This window comes from Hyperoodon ampullatus, assembly GCF_949752795.1.
Source record: "Hyperoodon ampullatus genome assembly, chromosome: X".
NCBI lineage: Eukaryota > Metazoa > Chordata > Mammalia > Artiodactyla > Ziphiidae > Hyperoodon > Hyperoodon ampullatus.
In genome coordinates this window covers 121,512,589-121,527,941 of record NC_136913.1, presented here as the reverse complement: position 1 = coordinate 121,527,941, position 15,353 = coordinate 121,512,589, and positions in this window count along the sequence as shown.

Genomic DNA, 15,353 nt, shown 5'->3' with positions numbered 1-15,353 from the left:
GGGAACTGACATGTGTTTGTGTGGACATTTGGGAGAGGGACCATTTCTTAAGGAGGGTAGCATGGTAATCTACCTTGGTCCCTTAACCTGGCTCTATGAACTCAGGTCTAAGCTCTGTGAAGAGCCTGCAGAAAGAAACTAAATAACTGTTCTAAGAAGATCTCCCATTTACCAGGCACAAACATTTCCACTGAGCTGTCTAAACTACTCCCTACACCCTTTGCCTGTATAGCTCTTACACACATTTTTGGTTCTAGCTTACCTGTCACATCCCCTTAGAAGTCTTGCCTGCCTGCCTACCTACGTTAGGAGATCTTCCTCTGTGTTTCCTTAGCATCTTCTTCTTCCCTTATCATAACACTTATCATACTGCAACACATTACTGTAATTATTTAATTTCTGTATCTTACTCTACACTGTAAATTCCTAGAGGGTAATGAGAAGTCTGCTCTTGTTGTGTAAGTGAGGATGATATCTATCTCATTCAGTTTTGGATCTTCAGCTTCTAGCACAATATCTGGATCAAAGTAAGTCATCAATAAAACATTTTTAGTGTAACCAAATTCTTTACTGATACAAAAGCCATATTATTTTACCATCCAAAGGACTGCTGGAAAACAATGAAAAATTTACTGAAGCCTTAAAAAAAGTGACACAGGGAATTATATTGCATACCACCCAGAACTATGTTCTAAAAATCTTCTTCACACATCTATTTCCCCTAAGTTTAACTATTCACCACTCAGAATTCACTATTACTTTTTGATTTTGCACAGGGAAAACAAATAATTCTAAATAAACCCAAACCAAATAAACTCCAGCCCATTTTTTTGCACCTGTCTTCTTTGTGCTCTTTCCTGTCTGAGACCTTCTGCTCTTAAGAAAATAATTAATGTAAACCATTTTAGTTTCTATTTCTAGGCACAATTTAGCAGCTCAAACATGTTATCCCAATCAGTTACAACAAATGCTTAGACAATGTTAATGTTAAAACAACAAAAGATCTTTCCTCCTTATGAGATTGGAGTGGGTGTAAGGGTTGGGAGGATGCTAATCAAGATAAGATGGGAAATGCTGGGTAACAAATATGACCTGTTCTTGGACCAGTCAATTATAAACTAGGAAGTTTTCTGATAAGCCTTGACTTATGGGCTCAGGCTGCTTCCAGTCGGGGGCTTATTGTTGTCTTAGCATCAGTGGGAGGTTAGGGACAGTGTCTGGGAAAGGCACATCAGATCTTCAGCCTTGGCCTGTATATGACACTCAAGACTTATACACATTCTAATGGTCAAAAATTGTCACATGGACAATGTCATTGCAAAGGAGGCTAGGAAATGTGAAAGTAAAGGTAGTTATCAGTGAGAATTAACAGTCTCTTCTATCTGGGAAAAAGGAGAGGCCCAGTATACAATTAACAAATAGGTTTGCCCTTGTCATGGTAATAAGGTAGATTTATAATTGTTTTGTTTTCACCAGTATTATTTTACTGTTATTTTATTATTAAAATGTGATTTTAAAAACACAGTAACAGACGAAGTGAGAGAGTGGCATGGACATATATACACTACCAAATGTAAAATAGATGGCTAGTGGGAATCAGCCACATGGCACAGGGAGATCAGCTCCATGCTTTGTGACCACCTAGAGGGGTGGGATAGGGAAGGTGTGAGAGAGACGCAAGAGGGAGGGCATATGGGGATATATGTATATGTATAGCTGATTCACTTTGTTATAAAGCAGAAACTAACACACCACTGTAAAGCAATTATACTCCAATAAAGATGTTAAAAACACACACACACACACACACACACACGGTAACAGAACAGGAAAGAGTCTTGAGTACTACTGGGTCTCTTAAATAACCAAATATGAGTATAAACCAGTGGGTCCCACTGTCTCTATCTCTGATGCAGAGAAAATGGCAGTTTGAGACAATAAACAGTTAAATATAATTGACAATCTTCTTAGGGATAGAGGTAGAGTATTAGTTATCTACAGTTGTGAAAAGATTATTTCGAAACTTAATAGTCACTTAGTGACTTGAGAAAACAACTATCTCAAAGTGTCTCTGCTCTAAGAATCTGGGCACAACTTGTTTTCTGCCTCTGGCTCAAGGTCTTTCATGAGGTTACAGTCAAGCAGTCAGATAGGCTTGCAACTGAACGTTTCACTGGGGAAGGAAGGGATTCATTTCCAAGCTCACTCACATGGTTCTTGGCAGACCTTGGTTGTTCGGAATGATGGGCCTCTCCGGCGGGCTACATCACAACATGGCAGCTGTCTTCCTCCAGAGTAAATGATCCAAGAGAGAGTGAGATAAATCACCTAAGTCAGAAGTCACAGTCTTCTAACAACTTAATCTCAGAAGTGACATACTATAACTTCTGTCATATTTTCTTCGTTAGAAGTGAATCAATACATCCAGCACACATTCAAGAGGAGAGTATTACCCATGAAAGTGAATGCTAGGAGGGTAGGATCCCTTGGAACCCACTTTAAAGGCTGTATATCACATTAATTTCCAAAAACAAAATATTTAATGAACTAGTTTTTCAAATTATATTGGAAATTAAAGTCTTCAGGCTGCTCCTTTAGGGACTAGAATCAGATAACTTAGTGATATATTGCAACCTTGAAATTAAAATAAGCATTGTTGAAGTGGCAATAAAGTCATATATTACAAATTTTATCTGAAATAAAACTCATGTTTTGAGAGTTTTTCAATATGTAATTTATAGCTCCTATCCTAACTTATAACTGTGTTCTTTGCCTTCTAGATAGAGACTTTGAAAAGAAAATCTTTCCAATATTGCTACTTTGGGAATATAAAGATAAGAAACCATTTTTTGAGTTGACATTTAGCCATGAAAAAGCATTCCCCTTTTGAGAGGCATTTCAAATTTCCTGTTCAGACAGGTTTCCTTTAGGGCACTGTTGGGGTGAAAACCCACCATGCTATAAAAATCCCATGAGGAGTTCCCTGACAGTTTATTTGATTTCTGGATTAGACAACAGAACAAAAGGCAACTCTGGTCAAAAAAATAGTGTGTCCTCCCTTGTCAAAGAACCTTACTTTTAAAGGTCACTAGATTAGCTTACATTAAAATTTTTTTTTCTAAAGTCACAGAAGCACCATTCTCAGAAGAGATATCTATAATTCCATAGGCAAAGACAGAAGAAAAATGCCCAAAGTCACTTAATGACTAGATAGACAGAAGATTTCAGTTTCCTAGTAAGAATTTGTTAAAAACAAAAAAAAAAATCTACACATGGAAGTTTGAACCTGCAGTGGTTTCGTTATTCAGCCAATCTCAATCCTCTACTCTGCCACTGGAATAATCTTTCTAAAACAGAGTTCTGACTGTGTCACTCCCTGCATTTAAATTTGTCAAAGGTTTCCTACTGCCAACAAAATGAAGAGCAAACTCCTCAGCAGGTATAAGCTCCTTCAGGCCTTCTGACTCTTGTCAACTTCCAATTTTAGGCAAAGTCACAGTAGTAGTGACTCTGTTTTCAATACCTCTGTGATAGGGCTAGATCTTCTGCCTCACTATACAACTGAACCAATTTGTGTCTTTCTGTTCAGGCTCCATCTACATAAAAAAAACTCTTTTATCCCAGGAATCTGTCTAAAATTTTAAATCATGAGCACACACACAAGAAGAGATAGATGAATGGAACAGAATAAACCATCCAGACATATATGTAACTATACTTATTATACATATAGGAATTTAGATTATGACAAAAGTGGCATTTCTTAAAATATTATTTCTTAAAATAAAATAATTTCTTAATAAGTGGTATTGAAAGAAGAGACAAATCATTTTGGGAAAAAAACCCTGAAACTAATTGCTACCTCAGTACTTACACTAAAATATAACTAATAAAATGCTAGAAATCAACATGTGTGTTTTAAAATAATCTTGCTGGGCTTTCTAACAGGACACAGAACACCAAGAAGTCATAAAAGAAAGTATAAATACATGTAGTTACATAGATTCAGGATGTTAAAACTCACCATAAAAAATATAGAGTTCATTATCTAATACAATCCCACTTCCCTGTCCTCCATAAAAATATCGCTATTATTTCTGTGGTATTTTGGGGGGGCCCACACTGCATGACATGTGGGATCTTAGTTCCCCGACCAGGGATCGAACCCGCGTCTCCTGCAGAAGAAGCTAGGGATCTTAACCAATGGACTGCCGCATAAGTCCCTATTTCTGTATCTCCATTCATGTAATTGATCACATCAGTAACCAGGACCAGGGTAAGGCCAATGTCCTACATCATGCCACTAGAACCTTGCTTACCCTGTGGTGCCATTGCTTCTTTAATCAGAACCATCTGGGCACAGTTGTTCACCAGTATTTAATCTACCCAATTGTCCAAGCACCTAGTTTGCTTATCTCCATCTTAGCCATGAAACTATGAGAGATGTATTTAAATGACATGATGAAGTACAGATAAAGTTTTCTGTATTTCTTTCAAACGCCAAGATCTTTGTATAGCTGACAACTTTGAATCATTCAGATCACCTCACACGTCATCTTCTCATCGATGTTCTGAGATCTTTCTATTGAAAATTATAGTCCCTCTCCCAACAGTAACTCTATATTTTCTTACTCTGATTTATTGTTTTCATAGGGCTTACCATCCACCGAGTAGATCTCGTTAATAGTTTACTTGTTTGTCATTAGTGTCCCTACTATAATGTACTATTGATGAGGACAGAGACCATATCTCTGTATGGTTTTATTCAACACCACATCCCCAGTTCTTATTATGGTACTTAGCACATAGCAGATGCTCAATAAATATTTGTTAAATAAATGAATAAATAAAATAAACAATGACGAGTAATATTCACACATCAGAAGTAATGTAGTGTATAAAGTGATGAATTTATTAAATAACAATGATATTAATTTCATTTCATCCTCTCCCCTACATTTTGAAAATAAACTTTATCTTTTGTCCTACCACTTGGGGCAACATCTTTTGATAACTGAAAACATTGCCCAGATATAGAAGAACCTGCCCTATTGTGTTTCCAAGGTCATAATCTTTCTTCCCTTCTGCATCTCTATTATATTTGCCTGGAAAGTCCTCAGTAACAAGATGAGGAAATGACTATAGTTACCAGCCTTAGGGAACATATTTAGCTCATTATGTAAATGAAGTATAGTGTAATATTCAGAGCATATCAACATCACCTAAATGACCATATGACACATGTAAATAATAGTGCTCAAATGATATGAATAACCAGAGGAAAATCTATGGGAAAAATAGAAAGAAAAGACGCTTAAATGGCATGTCATTAATTTGATGCTAATAGCTCTTGTTGGAACCATTAAATATTGTATGATTTTGGTTACAATTATACATGTAATATATATGTATGATAAAAATCATGCATATCATAGAATGATTTGGACATTCAGTTCCAACATTTATACCATCCTTTTGAAGGAGGATGCATTTTAACATTAACTGTAATAAGAATAGATTCAGCAGTGTAGCAAATTTTAAATGCAAAGATATTAATATTTTAATAAAGAATTATAATAGCTGATTTGTGTTAGGTGAAATTTTTAAATCATTATAATATTTTTCAAATTAAGTTATCTCCATTTTTTTAACCATTCTGGCTTATTAATCCATTCCTTATTCCTTTTGGGAAATGCTAATCATCGTACAAATAAAATTATTGCAGCCACATATGGTCTTCTGAGAGGTCACAGGGTGTATTGAGAAAAAAGAAAACTAAACTGAGAGTCAAAATACTTGGTTTCAATTTCTAGGCATACCATTGGTTTGACATACAACATTTAGCAGATTGGTCTAACTCTTGGATTCTGTTTCCTCCTCATTTCTAAAATGTAGTTACTAATATCTGCTTTCTTTCCCTCATAAGATTTCTATTTATATAAAAATTAGTAGTAGTAAGTATCTTTCACTAATCTTAGTTTCAGGGGAAAATGTGTGTGACTGCAAGTTTATGTGTAGGTAGGGCTTACAATTAAACTACACGTTACCCTGATACTGTGCCTCTTTTTAGTATCTCTCAGTCAGTCATCTACTATTTAAGGACTAAAAACTTTAATTACATGAAGTACATCCTGAACCATGGTCAGAAAACAGCTTTATGTCTTTGCAATAGTTAATCATTCGACCATTTCTTGATTTCCTATTCATTAATTCATGAAATATTTAATGAGCAACTTTAAAAATCATAGCAGACAACTCTTATTTATTTCTACTGCTTGAAATTTCACTAAAATTACACAGGAGTGGTATAAACCCCAAAGGACAAAGAGATGGCAGAAGAGACAACAGCTAAAGATGTCAACATATTTTACAAAGATGGATAGCAAAGTGTTAAGTGACTTAGCAAAGACCAGGAAGCTGAACTTGAAATGTCTACACACCAGAGCAGCAGCAAGAAGCTAATCCATTTGCCCTGAAGATCCTGGAAAGGCTCAGATTTGGAGACACCAGCTACAGAAGAAGTTCATAAGGGACAGGGATGAAAGGTGAATAGTCTGAAATTCTGTACACAGAGGAGTTAGATTTGCATTCACACATCTCGTTCCCCTCTTCAACTCCACACACCCTTCTCTTGGACAGTGTCACTTTATGTAGATATTTATTTGGGGGATAACTTTTAAATAAACCTCAAGGTTCCCACACAATCACCCTACAGTGAAACATACCTTTGATAAGTCTTGCTCATGCCCACAGAGCTCCAAATTCATGTTGAATTAAATGTTAAAAGTCTTGATCTGACTCCTACCTAATAGGTCCGGTTCTCAAGTCTTGCCATAGCCTTGTTCTATGCTCCTTATCCAAACATATCTCCGTTTCCCATCACCACTCTTTACTGGTCAGCTTCTCACTGGTCATTTTTATGCATATTTGTCTTGCCTTAAGTGTCCTGTAACTTCTATCCAATCTTAAGAGACCATTCAATTCCCACCTGCTACATGAAGCTATCCTTTAGTTCTCTGATTTATAATGATGTACATTCTCTAAACTTCCATGTAACTGTCATTGTACTCTTTATTTTGGCATTGGATTACCTATTGCTTAATGCTGTTTCCTGATTGCCTCATATGCGGGTGTTGTGTCCCCTAAACTAAATTTTCATCTCCTTGAGGGGAAAAAACAGTTACTCGTTCTGGGGATTAGGTTGTGGACATCTTTTGGAAGGCATTATTTAGCTTACCACACTACCATAATAAACAAATTATTTTAAAAAGCTTCCAGAGATGGAATAGATGATCAAAAATGTAATAAGGACCAAGAATCTGAATATGATGAGAGCTTGCAACTGCCATACCGAAAGCTAGAGAAGGGGAAAAAGGTTGAACTAGAATTCGATACCCAAAGTCTCAAGACATTCACCTCCTCCACTTTCATTGAGCATCTGGCTTCACCCAAACAGGAGAGTAAAGCAAGAAAGAGGCAGAGATACCATCCAGGAGTGAGAAGATCTAATGCAAGTGTAAGATAAGGGAAGTCCCAGGTGAAGCCCCAGGTGAAGGGGAAGTCTCAGAATGGCAGTTGGGTGGCAGATGCAGATAACAGGGAGTACAGATTGAAGCACAAGAGACAGGAGAGCTTTATAATGTCAGGGAGGATTCCTAAAGAGTGAAAGAACTGATATAGTGCCTGAAACTCTATTCCAGAATTTGTGAAAAAATATTAAGAGGAATGTTACAGAAATGTTTGAGGATTTGGAAAATTAGTTAAAGATATGTGGAAAGTAAGCTAGTGGAAAAAATCAGGCATAGTCCATGCCAGGCAACACAAAATGGTAGAAGAAAAGAAATTAAATCAATGTACACTACATAATTCAGCAATGAATAATATTTACATAGGAATAATGCAAACATTAACTACTATTTTCACCAAAAATTATGCTATAAGTATGTCATGAAAATAAACGTAAGGAAGTAGTAACATAAAGAGAAATGCACAAATTATATTAATAACTGATAATTCGATAAGTAGCAATACAAGCTTATTCTTTAGAAAAGTGGAGGTAAATATTAGAAGGAAGAGTCAAAAGATTTTCAAGCTGTTGTCTCTGAGTGTGGGACTAGGATTGGAGAGGGGTGTGACAAGGGGCTGCTCTATTTTGTTATAAGTCCTTTAGTACCAGTTCATGATTTTTAACAATGTGCATGGATTCCTTTAGAAAATAAAAGTAAAAGCAACTCCATAAGCAAACATGAATGGAAATCACGGTATGGTCTGGAGCCATTGTCAGCACGGCTGTTCTTTGCCCAATTGGTGCTTTACATTCCATGGGGTGGCCCTGTCCTCAGTACTGTTGAAGTCCCTGGATCCGAAGAGCTCACAATTTCATAAGAGAATATGTGAACAAATATATTATGGCCTCGTAGTCAGAAGGTATTTCTTACTCCAAAAAACAGCTTGCAACTTCCATTATGGTAATCCACAAGATTGCACAAAATTCATTTAAATCTGAAAATAATCGACAAATTGTGCTGAAGGCAAAGTTTTGATTCTATTCTCTCTACTAAAGCACATTTACCAGAGTTTCTGAGAATCAATAAGCTTAATTGATTTAACATTTCTAAGATTTTATTGTACATTAAAACAGTTTGGATTGCTACACTAATCTTAGAAGCAATTTGGCCTCCTCTAGTTACACTGCTCTGAAATTCTTCTAACTTCTAGCCTCATGTTATTCATCATAACAACAGCTTAGTGATTATTGAGCATTTACTCCACGTCAGGCATCATGCTAAGAGATATATATGTATTATCTATGTCGATCCTCATGCAGTCCAATAAAGTAAGAATGATTATATTCCAATCCTAAAGACGAAACTTATGTTTAGAGGAATTAAACAACTTGCAGAGTCACCAAGCTAGTGAAAGGCAGAGTCAGGATTTGCACCCTGGTTGTATGACTCAGGAGGAGACACTGTGAACTACACTTACTTCTCTATCTCCCCAGACATTTCAGTATCTCTCCATGGCCTACAACATCAAATTTGAACTCTCCATTACCCTATTGGTTTGAAACCTCAGGAGCTTCCCAGGTAAAAAGAGAAACTGACCCCTGGGAGGGCAAGGAAAAGCAGAAGAAAAAGGCAGACCACTGCAGATTGATAGGTGGCAGGTGTAAAAAGCAAGGGAATTTGCATAAAAAGCCTGTCGTGGGCGGCCTCAAGACAAGTAGACCTCTGCCTCAGCCTGTCAGAATCTTAAAGGTTAATATAGAGGCCTTAACTGGGTTCACTCACATATTCAGTCTAGATGGTCTCAGCAACACCTTGCTCTGTCAAAGCTGCGTCCTTGTAACAGCTCCCACTGTGGCAACAGTGAGCAGAACGTACATTCCAAGGACAGAGGAGGGGTGAGGAATCTCTGATTGCCCCAGGTCCAGACCGGCAGTCACATCTTCTCCGTGACCTCTTTCAACAGGCCCAACTGCTCTGGTCTGATCTAAGTGCTCAACTTCTTTCCAATGAACCCCCATTGACCCAATTTCCCCCTAAACGCCACACTCATATTCATCTGCACATAGTTTTTAAAAATTCTTCTCAATGAGAAGCCACTTTCTTTGTCTGTTCAGCTATTACCCTTCTTACAAATTTCACTTATTACCTGAATATTTACTAAGCTATTCCATTCCACCATGATGTCTTCCCTTTTTTAAACATGCATGTAGGCCCTCAGCTACTGTCTTATATAGTATTTGAGCCTTTGTATTAAATATTAACTAAAATGCAGGCTCTCAAAGGTGTTCCTATGGTGTATGTCCATAAAATATGTATTATACTATGTATCCAATGAGCATTCATTCACTTGAACTGGTCAGAGTGTAAAATAATGACTTAGTAAAGCAGTTGAATTCCATTGCTAAAGTCATTAGGTCCAAAATCAGTGAACAGAGTATTTTATGTGTTTTGTTCATTTTGGTCAAGATTATATATATATTGATATATATATGTATATGTGTGTGTATATATATATAATGTATACAGTGTTAGAATGATCTGATGAAGTGTTTTCAACATAACAATGCCTCCCAAGTTGTTATAGAAAACATATTTTAAAATTTAGGTCTTCCAAGAGCTCATTTCTCCAGCCAGGTTTCAAATAACTAGAATTCACTAGTATTTTAAAAATAAAAAACACATACCTGAGAATTGAAAGAAGCCTCAGATTTTACCCAGTCTGCCTTCCTACCCTGAGCTGAAATTCTATTTCCAACACCCTGACATCCTGCCTCTGCTTGAGTAACAAGATCATTTCTACTTGCCTGGTCTATTGTCACATGGTTCTAACTGCTGATTTCAATCATTAGAAAATGGTAACTGTACTTTGTTGTTAGTGACCCTAATGCCATTGCTCTCACACAGAGTATTTTTTGAAAGTCAAGTGCTGTTCCACTCTCACCCTACTTACTGCAAAGCATTGGCAGCTCTGGCTGTATGGTAATTTTGCAGGAGACACTGAACATCACTGGCATTTATTTTGCTCCTGGGTTGACATATTTATTTGGGGAAATGCTTCAGACAATATGATAAAGATTCCAGACAGAGGACCCATTGGCTTTCCTTATTGGAAAACAAAGCATGTGTGAGGTCAAAAAAGCAGTTGAGATTTCTCTGTAACTGTACTAATGAGAAATGACAAATGCTGAAATAAACGATGGAAAATAAAACAGCACTAGGGGACTGGTTCAACAACTGATTAAACAGAGTATTTGCTTTTCTTTTTGCTGTATATTTCTAGACTACAGATAAAAATATAGTAATTTTATGTAATTGTGAAAAGGTCATCTGGCTAATTTTATTTCAAACATAAGAAACTAGGAAGAATACTTAACGTTCATTTGTTGTTAATCATATTGCTTCATAATATTACTGGAAGGAAAACTTTATCAACCAGGGGAAGTATTAAAAAAAACAACAGTGTCCCTAAAATGTCTTGGTATCCTTTGTCCTTCATCTGTTTTATGTCCCAACATATACCTTTATATTAATGAAAAGGTCATGTTATGATAATTAGCAGTAGCATTTATTTAAAGCTTATATTAATGTTCTGTAAGATTTATACAACTTCTGATAAGTGCAGCAGTGAACAGTTTAATTGTGCTATAAATACCATACGGAGCAGTAGATTGCCCAAATGATCAGTTTTGTCTTTCAGCTGGAATTTCCACAATGCTACAAAATCTAAAAACTAAAATTGGTATCATAATTGTTACAGAGTTATTTAGTCACCTTAATTATACTCACCATGCAACTGGCAAACTATATAATTACAATTATTTGGGAGATTGTTTTGCCAAATAGTCTGTTTAAAAGGTTACATCCCTTTTCTAACATATTTTATCACAAAACATAATTTTCTCTGGCTTCTCTTTGAATGTGAAGGATTCAAAACAACTGGCTTAAGAATGAAAGGATGGGAAGTCAGAGGGTCTTTTAGAACTTACTGGAAAATTTCTTTGTGCTGTTTGAGTTGCAAAGGAGCTGTATGAGTATCTGCCTGGACTGAACACAACTCTTTTCCAGTGAGACAATATGTGACACAGCTTATCAGAAATTATCCAAGAACAAATTGTGTCACAACAGCTCTCCACTACATCATCGTGTCATTTTTTTCAAAAAAAGATGGTGCAATACCATTCTCCAATCAAAAGAACCAGAGATCCTTGGAGAAATAGCTGTCTTTATGACTGGCTCAGGAAATATACAAGATGAGGCTGGAGCATCTTGTAGTTCCAGAAAGTGAGAAATTACTCAAATGATAAAACACACACCGTGAAGGGAGGATGTCAAAGCAACACTGAAGTCAACTGAAAGAGCCCCCAATGGCCAAATCTGGAATAATCTGAGCAAGAAAATAAAAAGTCAAATTAGCATATAACCCAACATATAAAATGAATACCCATGAATACATACTGATAGAAATAATTGATTGAATACGTAAATGAAGGAGGACAGGCATATCTAATTTGCAGAAAAATTCCAAAACATTCATGCAGATACGACAGCCTTAAGGAGGGGAGCACAATTTGTAGCTCTTGAAGTTTAGGCTGCCCACAGTGACTTCCTTCCAAAGAGGGTAGTATGGAAAGGGGAAATAGAAGAGTGACTTTACACTGGAGAAACCAGCCAGGCACTATCTCAGCTAGGTGGTAAAAGGTCAGCACTAACAGTGATAAGCCATGTTGATGTGATGTAATAAAAATGGCATTTACCTCTACAGCCTTCCTCTCCAAATTCCATAACCCTAGATTAATCATGGGGAAAACATCGGATAAATCCCAAGTGAAGGACAGTCTGCAAAATACCTGGCTAGTATTGTTCAAAACTGTCAGGATTATCAAAGACAAGGAATGTCTGAGAAACTGTCACAGGCACAGGAGCCTAAGAAGACAAGATGACTAAATGCAATGTGATATCCCAGATGGGATGCTTTATAGACTATTAAAAAGACAGCCCTTATACAAAAGTTTCTCTAAGCATAAGATTAGACCTTCTCTAACATGGCAAAAATTCTAAGAGGTTATCTTTTTCCTGCTTATGAAATTAAAATCAACGTAGAACTCTTTGAAAACATAAACTTCATATTCTTCCTCATAGGACTGATAATAAATCCTTTTTCGGGGGGTCATAATTTTAAGCACTTTCTTCTTAGGAGGATCTTGATAGACAAAAGCAATTACCATTCAAAGAAATGTGTTGAGCACTCTGCTGTGCACCAAATGGTCAGAATAAGACAATTCCTACTATCAGGTCTTGTAGTCTGACATGGGAGGCATGTACATAAATATATATAAAATAGTTGCTTTAATTAGAACACACTCAAATTTATACATGAATGTAAACAAAAGAAAAAAATTCTACTGGTGCTAAAGGAAGAGAAAGCTTTATATTAGAACTGACATTGGAATTGTGCTTTAATGAATGAGTATGGACTTTCCAGGGAGACAAGGGATATTGTGCATAAATCTATTAGTTGTTAATAATTAGGGGGGGAAAAGGAGACTGGAAGTTTAAAATGGGAAAAAGTAAAATAGATGATTAAGAGAAGATGATTTGATGATGCAGCCTTGAAAAAGAAAGGATGTAAATTTCTCACTTTTAGGTGGTAAAGGAGCTGTGCAGAGTGATGGAAACTCACATTTTGCTTTTGTATTTTAAAAGATCTCCTTTATTAGGCAGCATGCTGAGAATAGACAAGTGATCTAGAATTTTTAGAACATATAACTCAACTTCTTTTACAAACTTGTCAGACAAAACTATTTAAAATGTTGCTCTAATCAAGACATTTAATACACATTTTGACAGTCCCATTCCTTGGTGGGTAATTCTATCTAACCAAGTCTCATTGTTAGGATATTATTTATTCTTCATTAATTTTTAATGCCTGTGCACTTGTTATAAACATTACAGTATAAATTACTGAAAAATCATCTATATTGTATAATGTAAAACCTGAGAATCCACTGCAGGCTCCAGGGTAGCTATTACTATTAATAGTAAGAAATAGGGCTTCCCTGGTGGCACAGTGGTTAAGAATCTGCCTGACAACGCAGGGGACACAGGTTCGAGCCTTGGTCCAAGAAGATCCCACATGCCTCAGAGCAACTAAGCCCATGCGCCACAACTACTGAGCCCGCATGCCTAGAGCCCGTGCTCCACAAGAGAAGCCACTGCATTGAGAAGCCCTCGACCCGTAACGAAGAGTAGCCCCCACTCGCCACAACTAGAGAAAGCCTGTGTGCAGCAACGAAGACCCAACAGCCAAAAATAAATAATAAATAAATTTTTTAAAAATAGTAAGAAATGGAGGAAAAAAACCCTAGAGTAAGAGAATGGAAATCCAAATAGATCAACCGAATTTTATGAAAATGGATCTGTCTCCCAGAGCTTGGGACGACACACAAAAGAAGAGTGAGTTGGCTTGGTCATTTTTTTTTTTTTTAGCATCTTTATTGGAGTATAACTGCTTTACAATGGTGTGTTAATTTCTGCTTTATAACAAAGTGAATCAGTTATACATATACATATGTTCCCATATCTCTTCCCTCTTGCATCTCCCTCCCTCCCACCCTCCCTATCCCACCCCTCTACATGGTCACAAGCCACTGAGCTGACCTCCCTGTGCTATGCGGCTGCTTCCCACTAGCTATCTATTTTACGTTTGGTAGTGTATATATGTCCATGCCACTCTCTCACTTTGTCACAGCTTACCCTTCCCCCTCCCCATGTCCTCAAGTCCATTCTCTAGTAGGTCTGCATCTTTATTACTGTCTTGACCCTAGGTTCTTCTGACTTTTTTTTTGTATATTCCATATATATGCGTTAGCATGTGGTATTTGTTTTTCTCTTTCTGACTTACTTCACTCTGTATGACAAACTCTAGGTCCATCCACCTCACTACAAATAACTCAATTTCGTTTCTTTTTATGGCTGAGTAATATTCCATTGTATATATGTGCCACATCTTCTTTATCCGTTCATCTGTTGAGGGACACTTAGGTTGCTTCCATGTCCTGGCTATTGTAAATAGAGCTGCAATGAACATTTTGGTACATGACCCTTTTTGAATTATGATTTTCTCAGGGTATATGCCCAGTAGTGGGATTGCTGGTAGTTCTATTTTTAGTTTTTTAAGGAACCTCCATACTGTCCTCCATAGTGGCTGTATCAATTTATATGCCCACCAACAGTGCAAGAGAGTTCCCTTTTCTCCACACCCTCTCCAGCATTTATTGTTTGTAGATTTTTTAAATTTTTATTTATTTATTTATTTTTTTTGCGGTACGCGGGCCTCTCACTGTTGTGGCCTCTCCTGTTGCAGAGCACAGACCCCGGACGCACAGGCCCAGTGGCCATGGCTCACGGGCCCAGCCACTCCGCAGCATGTGGGATCCTCCCGGACCGGGGCACGAACCCATGTCCCCTGCATCGGCAGGTGGACCCCCAACCACTGCACCACCAGGGAAGCCCTGTAGATTTTTTGATGATGGCCATTCTGACCGGTGTGAGATTATATCTCATCGTAGTTTTGATTTGCATTTCTCTAATGATTAATGATGTTGAGCATTCTTCATGTGTTTGTTGGCAATCTGTATATCTTCTTTGGAGAAATGTCTTTTTAGGTCTTCTGCCCTTTTTTGGATTGGGTTGTTTGTTTTTTTGATATAGAGCTGCATGAGCTGCTTGTAAATTTTAGAGATTAATCCTTTGTCAGTTGCTTCATTTACAAATATTTTCTCCCATTCTGAGGGTTGTCTTTTGGTCTTGTTTATGGTTTCCTTTGCTGTGCAAAAGCTTTGAAGT